Below are 12700 nucleotides of genomic sequence, written 5' to 3' on the forward strand. Positions count from 1 at the left end.
ATTGTATAGACCTAGTAGAATTACAAACAAAAATTAGGGAAGATCTGGAGGACGAGGAGCTCGAAGAAGGGGAAAAATGGTTTGTAGATGGGTCAGCCAGGGTTATAGAAGGGAAAAGAAAATCAGGATATGCAATTATAGATGGGAAAACTGGGGAAGTGATAAAATCAGGCCCCTTGGGCACTTCATGGTCAGCTCAGGCATGTGAATTGTATGCTGTGTTGCAAGCTCTCAAAGGACTTAAAGGAAAAATAGGGACTATTTTTACTGACTCAAAGTATGCTTTTGGGGTAGTGCATACCTTTGGAAAAATCTGGGAGGAAAGAGGACTGGTGAACACTAGGGGAAAAGGGTTAATACATGAGGATCTAATAAGGCAAATTCTCAAGGCAGTAAGGGAACCAAAAGCTATTGCAGTAGTATATGTAAAGAGTCACCAGGCTGGACTACAGTTCAGAATACGTGGGAATAATCTGGCTGATCAGGAAGCCAGGAAAGCAGCTCTCCTAACCCTGGACACCCCGGAAAGCAGGACAGAAAATCTTGGAGAAGTTTCTCCTCATCCCACAGAAAAAGAGATTGAGGATTTCAAGAAAATGGGGGGGAAATTTAATAAATGGGAAATGGAAATTGACTGACGGTCGGGAATTGATTCCAAAGGCTTATGCCAGGATCATATTAAAAAGATTACATGCACAAACTCATTGGGGAACTCAAGCTTTAGCAGAACAATTTCTGAAATTCTTTGGATGCAAAGGTATCTTTGAGTTAGCCAAGCAGGAGGTTCAGAGTTGCTTGGTATGCCAGAAAATTAATAAATCAAAGGTCAAACACAATGCATTAGGGGGACGTCCTTTAGCATATCGCCCCTTTGGGAGAATACAAGTGGATTTCACAGAGTTACCAAAAATAGGTAGATATAGATATCTGCTAGTGATAGTAGACCAATTAACACATTGGGTGGAGGCATTCCCTAGCCCCAGGGCTACAGCTCAAACAGTAGCACGGAGATTATTAGAGGAAGTAATTCCCAGATATGGAATCCCTGATTCCATAGATTCAGATCAGGGAACTCATTTTACATCTAAGGTCATAAAAAGCCTGGCAGAAGCTCTGGGAATCAGATGGGAATATCATACACCTTGGCATCCTCAGAGCTCAGGTCAAGTAGAGAGAATGAATCAAACTCTGAAGGCACAGTTGTCAAAACTTATGCTGGAAACTAGGATGACTTGGATCAAATGCCTTCCTCTAGCCCTCCTAAATATCAGGACACAACCTCATTCAGGTTCGGGATTATCTCCATTCGAGATGCTGTACGGAAGGCCCTATGAGCATGGAATGCCAGTTGGACATCCCCGGGTGGAGGATTGTCAGATCCAGTCTTATATTGTTGTGATTAACAAAAATTTACAGGAACTCCGGAAGCGTGGACTGGTAGCACAAAGCACCCCCCCTGGGATTTGCTATCCACAAAATCCAGCCGGGTGATCGGGTACTAATCAGAGCGTGGAAAGAAGCACCGCTGTCATCGCGTTGGGAGGGACCTTTCCTCGTCCTCCTCACTACAGATATTGCCGTGAGAACAGCAGAAAAAGGCTGGACCCATTCCTCCCGAGTGAAAAAGGTGGAACAACACAGCAGCTCTCTGCAGTAGAAAATCACCTCAGCGCCTGGAGATTTAAAGCTAAGAATTCATCGAGACACCCAATGACCAGCGCTTATCGGATAAGTTGCACTCAGGCAGGATGTCCCTGCTATCCTTTTGTTCATTTTAAGTGCGGGTATTGTGAGCAAGTTTGGGTAACTCATTGTGTCCGGGGAGCTAGACCTTAGAATTTGTGTGTACCTTGTTACGAGGAGGAAGTCAGGCTTACCAATCTATTCCTATACGTTGCCACAGAATCGGGATTGTTCGAATTGGATTCTCCTGAGTGGTTCCACTATTTCACTAAAGGGATAAGGGGAAGATTAAATAAAAGGGCGGATCCACTCGTAATTGAGTGCAGGAGAACGTTGAAAGTACCCTGTGGAGCGGATCAAATAAAAATAACTAGGTGGGAACAGTACAAGAGGCGATATGCTCAGAGGAGCACCGGCAGGGACCCGGAAGAATATCCCTGCTGCCAAGAAGATGGATTACCCCGCCGCTGGTGGCAACCCAACGGGCGAAGGGTGGAGCAGAGGGATAGGTCTATGGGTAACCCTGGTGATCCTGAGTCGAGCCATGTACCCCACGAGTGGCCTCCACAAACCCCAAGAGGGAATAGGGAAGGGAACTAATCCCTCCACGGTTCCTTCAAACCTTACCAGGAACAGAGTTTCAGAATCCAGGGTACGAGTAGACTGGTTTACACTAAAAAGGGGGGAGAATCACAAATGGAATGAAGGGGTTAAAATTGAACAGATCCAATCACCCGATGGCAATATCTAGGAGGAGAAGGGAGGTAAGCAGTCTTCCTCTGATCCCCACCTGCAAAGAATGTAACAAGACTGTCTGGATTGGAGGAAAAAAGAGAAAGTACTTTTGTAGGATATTTACAAGTTAACCCCTTATGTTATGATAAGAAGAAACTAAAAAATGTGTGCCCTGAATGGGAAAACATATTGGAGTAAAACAACAAGGGAAATGTTAACAGAATAATGGTTAAGAGGCTTTTTTATCTTGACAGAGAAAAAAGACTATAACCGGAACACGAATTAAATTGGTGAATTTGGAAGAGGGGGGATTGTGATATATGTCCTAAAGTTAATTCGTGTTGATAGATAAAATTTAATATCATCTAAATAAATGTAAGGTTTTATTTTAATCCAACAAACTCTGAGTTAACTCAGAGTTAAGCAACTCAGAAGAGAGTGCAGGAATTCCTCTCGCTTGAAAGGACAAGGGAGGGGGAAGCATGAGACATAACATGATTAAGAATTACCAGGAGGGAGACACAAACATGCATTAACTACCAGGAGAGAGACACAAACATGCTTTGGCTACAGGTCGTCAAAAAGGAATGTAACATCTGCTCTGAAGTTACTTCATGTTAATAGAATATAAATTGTAATACTGAATGTATGATTATAAGTCCTGTATAAAGTAGCATGTTAGAAGTTAGGTTTTGTTTTAGCATTTTGTGGGTTAATTTGGGAAGACGGGGGATTCAACAAAATACAAAATATCCCTAGCCTGAAAAGGTGTGGGAGGGACACAGAAAGAGCTTGTTTGAATTACCAGAGAGGGGGCCTAGAAACTATCGCTGCCGGGAATCCCTGAAAGGATACAAAAGACAACGGAAAAAGAAGATACAAGTCCGGAGACCAAGATAATCACTTCAGATGGATATCTCTACTCGTCTCCGCCGAAATTAACATATACACGACACACCCGGGCTCGGCCATCAACGGCATTGTTTCACCCTACCGGTCTATTCAGACCTCCGATACCAGGACTTGAATAATTAATGAAGACGCCTCGGAGAGGATAACGTCAGAATTTCGGACTTCACTCCGCGATCTTGTGTATAAAAAGGGGTGGCCGGAGACCAGAAATTGTGAACTTGGGGGGGATACCAGGCTGACAGAGCTTGTTATCCGTGTTCACCCGGCATCGATCCCGGGCTCGGTGCTGTCCTTTTAAATTGTGGCTTTCCGAGACTGATATTTTGTCTCACAATAAAATTCTAAATTTTGATACTTTGAATTTGGTCGATTTTATTTATAACAGTCTTGAATCAAGAATCCTCTCACTTTCATGTAAACGGCCATGTGATTTCATTGTAAGAGGCAGCCTTCGAGAGTGCCCTGGAAGGCAGTAAGATCAAAAAGGACAATGTGGGACTTCACAAGGGTTATTGATGAAAAAACCCACTGAGGTTCCTGATGGCAGTGATTTGTTTAAGGCAATTTGGGCAGTTTCTCAATACCCAGAGGCTTACTTCCTAGAAAACAAGAGGAAGTGTTTGCTAACCTTGATTAGCCCAGTGGCTAGAAAACTTGATGTTTAGACAGGCCAAGCTGCCTTCAGTTGTAAATGACTGTAAAATATTTAAGAACATCAGTTTCCCTTACGAGCTGTCAAGGGGGTCAGGTTCTATGACAGTCATACTCCTACACCAAACTCCATTTGCCGAGGTCTTAAGGCAAAGAAAACCCAAACCTTTAAACAGTAACTAACTAAAGAGTCATGGACTCTATGGCAGCGAGCAAAGCTCCCTCACCCAGAGCCGTGGGATGTGCGGAGCAGCCGCTTTTGGAAGGGTTCCCGGCCGCAGCTCGGACCAGGGGGTCCTGCCTCGGCGACTCCTTGAAGGAGAAAGATCAGAGCCACAAAAGGGCGAACAGAACGAGCGGCCAAAGGCCGAGGCGAGCAGGTAAGGAGCGGAGGGGCGGAGGCGGCCGGGGGGCCGGGCAGCACCGGCGGGGCGGGGCGGGTGCGCGGCCGTTCCCCGGGGATGTGCGCGGCTCCATCGGTAAGTCCGGAGAAGTTTTAGGGGGGTAGCTCGCCCGCGGGCTCGGGTGGGTGGACGGTGGCGCATGAGGACAGCGGTGCCAGGCTCCGGGACCGAGAGGAGGCGGGGGAAAGGCAGCAGCAGCGGCCGCGGGGAAGGTGCCCTCAGCCCCCCCGCCGGGGGCGTTTTGCCGGCTGGCCCGGGAAGCGCTGCCGGCGCCGGAACGGCCCCTGCGAAACTCGGCGCGGAAAAGGACGAGTTACGGGTTTATGTTTTTAGGTGTCCCCTGGGCTACGACCGACCTCCACGCACACACACACACCCCCACCCCCCGCCATTGCGTTTGTTAATCTCCTCGACTTTGTTCCAGAAACAAAAGTCTTTGTTGTAATAGTTAACGGTGGTGACTGAGGTGTCAGCCTTTTACTGCTTTACAGATTCATGACAAAGAAGTAGACTTAAGTCCATATAAGTCACAGGGAATTCCTGAAACTTCAGGAAAGTATTGGGGAGTGCAGAATGCACATGTTCACTCACAGGATATGGATCAAAACCATAGTTACTGGGCATAGTTGTGAAAAGTATTGACAAAGATGGGAAAGAATAATCCGAGTTCTTGTCAGAAATACAGCTACTGAAGAAAAATGTACTTCTATTATTTTTATACTTCTACTATCAAAATTACTTACAAAGCAATATTTATATGGTATTCATGTCTCACCAATGGCCATAGTGTTGAGAAACCTATTTAAAAACATACTTGTCTTCACATCATCACCAAAAGTTAAGAATTGTCATTTTTCTTGTTTTCATTAGTGGTGGTTTCCAGCAGAGGACACTAAGTGGTTTACCTAGGATTGGAGTGGAATTGAATTCACTTAGCTCTTCTGTGTGATTCCAGAAGTGATCTGAAGCCATTGTTTTAGACTGAATTTTTCCAGTTAGTGTGTGGACACTTACTGCTTACAGGAGCAAAAAGTAGGACTGACAGGTGAGGAACACATTCTTTTGTCAATTACCACTGCCCTGGATGATGTGAATTTCAAAGGCAATAACCAGAGCTGATACATGGTTTTAATGAAAACGAGACTGAAATTGAGACCAAGTGCTCTACATGAGTACTCAAAGATACTCTAATCAGACATTTCTATCCCACCTGGCTTGTGCCAACATGAGAACTTTCACAGCTGTAATGATGGATTGGGAAATCCAGTGATGTTACTGTCTTTGAGTTAGTAAAAGGTCTTGCAGATCAGTGAGAACCAGATTCAGTAAGTACCAAACTCATTATGAAGGAGTTGACTAAGCTGGGAATGGAAGGTAGAAGTGAGAACAATTCTGTTCAGTGTTAACTTTTAACTCAGTTCAGCTACTCACAGTGGTGATTTTCTAGTGTCTTAGACAGTTTGGGGTTTACTAGGGTCAGAATTCAGCATTCTTAACTCCTTGGATATTGTTTTTTAGGCTTATATATATTTTGGCTTCATTTTTATTAATAAAACCGTTGAAGGTAGACAATTGTAGTTGAGCTCTCAGTTGCTATAGGTTACATCTCACTTTCAGGTTTGAAATAACATCTCAAGAGTCATGTTTTATAGTCTTACAGGAAGTCTCTAGTGGTTAAAGTGGATTCACAGGTTATTCCTGTCAATATATCCCCAAGCACTAGGCAGGTTTTATTGCTCTGTGGCAAATCTGATTGTCTTCCCGAGATTGTACAAGAGTTGGTCTTGTCAAAAATTCACTAACCCTTGAGCATTAGACCTGAAAACCTCAGTGGGTGCCTAGGGAATTCGTGGAACTTTTGAGTAGCTGATAATGTAGGTGTCTTAGAAAACCAGAAGAATAGAGAAAACTAGTCAGAAACTTAATCTAAATTTAGGAACTTGAGTAGTTTCTTGCTGTAATGGGTACTTTCAGTGTAAATTTCAATGAGTATGCTAGACCTCATCTACACAATAGAGTTCTGGCCCCTTAAAAACCAGCAATACTGCCAGTATGGATCCATTTCTCTTAAAAGTATTTATGGTAGCATAGGGAGTGTACACGGCTACGAAAAAAAAAAAAAAATCACATTCTTCTGCATTACATGAACACCAGTATAAATTTTTAACATGGCCCACGCCTTAGTCTTGCTGTAAAATTCATGGGCATTTCACACATAGCAAAGCATTTATAGTGACTAAATGCTGCCTGACCATAAGCGAAAGATATACCTGTGTGGAAAGACAGTCATAAAAGAATAAGACTTAAACTGTAATGTTTTGGTTTACAGTTTTGAGACCAACGTGGCACATGAGAACATGGCATAAAGCAGAACTTTTCTGATGGACAAAAGGATGTAAAATATTTTCACAGATGATCGCTGTCCAGCAGTCTTCAGTTTTATTTTGAAACTATGTCTTCTGAAAATTTCATAATTTAATCTGAAATTTAAACCTAAAGTTTGCTAGTCTATGGTTTGATTGTGTCTGTATGTACAAGATCTGATTGACATCCTAAATGATTTTACCCAAGATGAAGAAGATTTTCTGCTTTTATATACTGCTCCCACACTGTTAAACAGTATTATTGTATGTTTTACTATTAAGTTATCTTGCATCTATCCTTGTGTCAGGGCCTTGGCATTTCTTGGGTCTTAATGCATCCTGCTGGTTGCTTTTTGTTTGTGAAGAACTACTGATAGCTGGCTTAATGTACTCATAACCAAGAAATTTCCTTTCTAAGAGCCAAGGCTCTTCAAGGCTTACAAGTTTTTAGTGTTCACTGTGCTAAATTACTTTGTAGGTGACAGTGCATGGCGAAATAGTGCCACAGCAATTGATTGTTCATAGTAACATCTGCCTTCCACCTTAATTCAAGAATTCTTTTATCTCTTTTATAAATATAGCTCAGAATATATGGTTGCAAATGACCACATCATTTTCTCAAACTGAAGTTTTGATTTCTGCAGGTTTTTGCCTGTTTGTCCCTTAAGTTGACAGCAAAAGTCTCTTGTCCAGATCTATTTGGCATATTAGAATGTCTCGGCAGATTTCATTTTGGCTTGCAAATGTGTGACAAATTTGTCAAATTTCATGTTACAGGCAAAGTAGCAAACCTTAGGAGAAAAGAAGTTTTTGTTCTTCAGAATATAAATTAATCTTCGGGCCCTGGTTTCCTGCAGCGTCTTCATCTCCTGCTAGCTTCTGAGTTTTAAAAGATGATTAGGAGGAGTTTTTAACATTTAACCTGTATAGTTCTGTCAGTGTAGTGACTAAAGTGATAGTGAACCTGTGCAGTAACACTTGCTAAGAGGTTTAAAGGGTACTGTTGTGTGGATTGGGGATGATCCACTCTTCCATAGCGTGGTGTAGTGTGACCTCCATCTAGGATGGCATTTTTTTATATTCCCTCAGACCTGCAGAACATCCTGATATATTCATGTGAGGAGGAAAGAAAAAGGTATGTTGATGGGGAGATTCATTGTTTGAGTTGCTTCCGTTTTAGTTGCTGTAGAAATTTTTCAGGTAAGATAATTAATTTTTTTTTACTGCATTTCTATTTGCCAAGAATTGATTTATTACTTCCTACTGGAAAGTAGCCCAGATGAAGGCCTATTGCACACTGCCTGAGAAGGAACAGGATAGCGCCACACACCATAGGTATGCATGTGTCAAAGGTCTGCGGAACATTCTTGTCAAATATGTCATTTACCAAGTGCATTTAACAAAGACCTTTCTGGAAAAAAATGAGGACTAATTATTTGGAGATCATAGCAAAAGAGAAGGATGTTGTCAGAAGGGAGGAAGTGGTTAGAAGACTGGGTAAATGGTAAGGCACTTCACATGACATGTGAACAAGTGACCACAGCATAATGGTAAGGTGCAGTTCCAGAGCAGGATAAACATAGGCTGAATTATCTACACATCTGTTTTGATGATGATCTTAAGAAATTATCTGCTATGGGAAAGATCAGTGATTGCTAAGTGACTGGCCAAAGGCTACCAATAATTTAACTGGAACTAAGGAATTTTTAGTGTTAGCTCCATCCCCCACCAGGAAAGCTAGGCGCAAAGGCTTGCACGGAGATATCAGGTGATTCTTCACACAGAATTTTCAAGAGAGAGTGGAAGGGAAGTGATGGAAAAAGAAAACATCTTGCAGTTATGAAGTACACATACAATAGAATTCTTACATGGGGCTTTATGATGCAAGACCCTTCTCCTAGGGTACAGACCATTTAAAAGTAGGGGTTTTCTCAGCATTACCACTGGCAGAGAGTTCTCAAAGCCTGTTTTTAATGTGATAAAGAATAGTCAAACGTGGAGAGTATAGTGTTGATCTGTCCTGTGGTAAAAATTGTGCTGATGGGTCTTGCTTTAACAAAGGTATGACAGCCTGCTATTTCCTGTTGACCATATTTAGTCCCTCCAGATTTTCATATCTCAAAGTGCTTTATAAGAAGAGGAAAGAATCAGAGCACATGAAGGAACTGGTGTAGAAAAAAAGCAAGAAGGCAAATAAATCCGGTGTTGTATAATTCCCTTCAACATGTCATCATTATCACCATGTTAGTAACTGCAAGCTTACTACAAGAACTTCCCTTTTTGAGTGTAAGGCATGCCTGAATTCTCTCTATATCAGCTGTTTCCATTTAGCAAGATCAAGAGTGTTCACTTGAATGGTGTATAGCGTGAAAATGAGGACAGGCTAGCTTGTGTGAGGCTGTGCTCAAAACTTAGCACGTGATCATTTAGACTTCCTATTTTCAAATACATGAACATTATTCTTGGGGGTTTTAAACATAAACATGTTTTTTAGAAATAAGCTTCTAAAAATAGTGCTTCAGAGTACCTCATCCTGTGGATCGTTTGCCAGTGTTTCAAGAAATATCTTCTGATTTGTATTACTCTTTTAAGTTCACATTATCTGGGGAACTCAAGACTTGGCTATGAAAAATAACATGACAAGAGGGTCAAATTATGTTTTAAAGGGAATGGATTTCTTAGAAAAATTGTTTAAAATAGATTTTATTTGATATTTGATGGCTTAATCCTTTAAAATATCTAACGTGAAGCTGATGAAACTCCTGACCACAGAAGATGTGTGCAGTACTTTATGAACCAAATTTAATGAGGAAGAATAATAAAATTACTCAAAAGAATTAAGAAATGCAAGAGATTTCTGAAGTTTGAAACCTCAAAAGTGCTATTTTTAAATGTTGATGCAAACGATTTGAAAAAAATCATTTGCAAAATAGTAGCTCAGTCAAATCCCAGGTAAGTCAGAGGGCATTATGGCAGAGTATGAGATCCAAATGCTTTTTACCCAAGATGTCTGTTAATTGTCTGATTCACCTCTGTGATTATAGGAGATTACTTGTTATTTCTCATACAGTGTTTCCAATATGGTTGGTTTGGTTAGTTATTTGGAATCCCTGAAATCTTCTGTTTTGTTAGAAGTAGTTGCATTAGAATACTGGAGATACTGACAAAATATGCAGTGCACAGAACTGAATCTGATGTTTCCAGTTCCTTTTTAAGCTCTGCTTCTCTGAGGAAGGATGAGGCAGAGGTCTTGGAGCTTTTCCCAACTGCTTTATTTTTTATAGTGGTCACTGGGTATCAAACTTTAGAAAGGATAAAAGGTCATGTAAACCAAAAAGACTAAGAATTCAGAAAGTTTTGAAATTTGTGAGGTGTATTTCAGCTGTATAGGTTATTTTGCCTATATAATTTTCACTGAATGAGGGGAATCTCCTGTTTAAAGTCTTTGCATTCCCATTAGCCCTGGGAGAGTTCCTTCCTTCTTCATCAGTATCAGATGTTTGTTTGCCTGGTCTTATGAAAACAAACATGATTTTCACTACAAATGTAACCTGCTCTCAGATATCTGGGTGGTGGCATCTTGTGACATTTCCTGGCATTTACTTGCTTTAGTATGCTACTAGGTCATTGTACACTGTAACAGTGTATAGAGATTTGTCAGATTATCGGGCAAAATGTGTGGTTAACTGACACACCCTGTATGATTCATGCTAAAGATGAAAGCTTGAAGGAGTCTGATAAATTATATAACAGAAGAAATCATGTTAAAACTCTCCTTGATAATCCAGTGTATTTTTAGTTAAAGCAAACATTTATTTGAAAAGGCCTCTCATTGTATAAAATCTGTTTGTACAATTACTGATTTGTCACAGCAGAGACAGTTAAGGAGAATTGTTGTTTCCTCAGAATGGCCAAGCCTTAAGTATGCCATCCGAAATCCAGAAGTTTGGGGTTTAATTGTTGAACAGCTGAAATTTGTGACTGCAGTAAAAAAACCAAGCCTACCTCTTTTTAGCCAGTAATCTTTTTAAAATTCTTTAATTTCCAGTACTTTGTTCTTTAATTCAGTCCTGACTTGTGTAGATGGGTCCCTGTTAATTTAGGAATGCAGGAGCAATAGGTGTATTGAAATCTTCATAGTCATATATGGACTCCACTAGCAATACATTCTGCAGTCCCTAAATGTTTTTGAAGGCCTTTCATGCTTTAGACTTGTTCTCAGGCTCAGTTTAAATTAACTGAAGCATCTCTTTCATGTGTACAGATCAGTGTTCATATGTATGACTATATGGTAGCCACACATTTAAAGTGATTCATTGGTGTGAAACAACTGCTTCTAAATGTCAGTTCCCATTTCTGGAGGAAAGGCTGACCCTGACTAAAATGGGATAGTAACATCTATGCAGAAGGCAGTCCCTTTGGAAACTGTCTCCCAGGCAGTAGGATTAGAGGAAGCAAAGATAGAAGATGCCATATTCTGTGCAAATAAGAGGATGCCATATATTTTTAGAAAGTCTTCACAACCTCTTCTTTCTTGCTTCTCTAAGAAGTCCCAGACATAGCTGCATTCCCTTGCAAGCTTTGGTAGTCTGATGATTACTGGGCCCACAAGGTTTAGGACTGAGAAAAAAAGGAAAACTTTTTCCTCAGACTGGTTCCTTATGTTGTCTGGGGGAGCACTTCAGAAAGGCCTTGGAAGATCAGTAGGGTACTGCGAGGGGATGCTGAGAGGAAATGCTATATAGAGGAGTATTTTTTTCTCTCTCTCTGTCATGTGCAGGTCATGATTTCTAAAGAACATGAATTTCACATACATGATTACAGTCTTCCAAGACACCGTGACAGTCAATAGCTATTCACATCCAATGATGATAGGACAAAAATGTCCCATCTTAATTTGATGAGATGAAAAGGTTGGATAAACATTAGAGGAAAGCTTTCTAGCTGTGGGGTAGTGACACAGACATACAGGTTTTTTAGGAAGTTTGGAGAATCTTCTTTTTCAGAACAGAATGGGTTGATGTGGAGATACCCAATTTTAGAGGGCCTGGTGAGGGCATTGTGCTCGTATGTCAAGAATCTGCAGTTGTAATAGAGAGTCAAGGAAGATACGTAAGAGAAGATAGTCTGGATGAAATAGTCAAGTTGATAGTTTGGAAAATTACTATTTAGAGCAACATTTTGGAGGAATCTTAGCAGGATATAGTGGCATTTGTCAATAGAAGAGAAAGATGCCACATGAACAGACGCTTGAATTGATTCAAACCAAAGTCAGGATTAGTTTGATAACTACACAGGAGAGTCTGTTGTAAAGAGATTTCATTTAGGAAGATGCAGCAAGTTTTAGAAGCAGCTTTTGTGTGGAAATTTAGGAAGAGGACTTAGTCAAAAGTTTTCTTTCAAAAGAATCTCTGCATTTGGTAAGATATGAGATGGAAGGAAAGCAAACCAAAGTGAGAAGTACTGATGATTTGGGCTCATGCAGTTTATAGTTTTAAACAAACACACAACTAACTGTTCTATGGAAGAAATAATACAAGTATAGGAACCAAGTGTAGCAAACTTTCAAATTGTAAAAAACTTCATTATAAAAACCAGCACTTTTGAGCTTCTACTAAAGCATGGTTTGTGCAAGAGGCCTTTTCTAACTGCATTGGATGATTTTATAGTGAACAACACGTATAGTTACAAGTGAGTATCACCTATAGCTATGAACTTGGGCTTTCTGTAGGAAAATAAATTCCTGGGAAGAATGCTAGAGTTTAGCTAGGTGGATGAAGGAGAAGCATTGGCATGAAATTTATTTATCCTCTGTCAGTTGTTAAAAGTTCTCAAACCTCTTTCTAATTCACCGGAAGAAATTTTGTTGATAACAGCTACTTAGTGCCTTTCACTGGCAATTCCTCACTTGGTGTCTAAGGCTGTATTCAGATACATATTGCTAGATTGTTG

General features: G+C 40.7%; 1 protein-coding gene across 5 annotated transcripts in view; it reads left to right on the plus strand.

Moving 5' to 3' along the window:
• Positions 1-4396: 4396 nt before the first annotated feature.
• Positions 4397-12700, plus strand: part of ATP10D (ATPase phospholipid transporting 10D (putative)) — a 51509-nt gene continuing 43205 nt past the window's right edge. For 4 of the 5 annotated variants that reach the window (XM_040063910.2, XM_040063912.2, XM_040063908.2 and 1 more), the window contains exons 1-2: positions 4412-4460; positions 5256-5430. The gene's annotated coding sequence lies outside the window, so the exon portion shown is untranslated. Of the gene's footprint in view, positions 4461-5255; positions 5431-12700 lie in introns of all 5 variants that reach the window. The other variant, XM_040063909.2, reaches the window with a different exon arrangement.

Source organism: Hirundo rustica, chromosome 5 (assembly GCF_015227805.2).
Source record: "Hirundo rustica isolate bHirRus1 chromosome 5, bHirRus1.pri.v3, whole genome shotgun sequence".
Taxonomy (NCBI): Eukaryota; Metazoa; Chordata; class Aves; order Passeriformes; family Hirundinidae; genus Hirundo; species Hirundo rustica.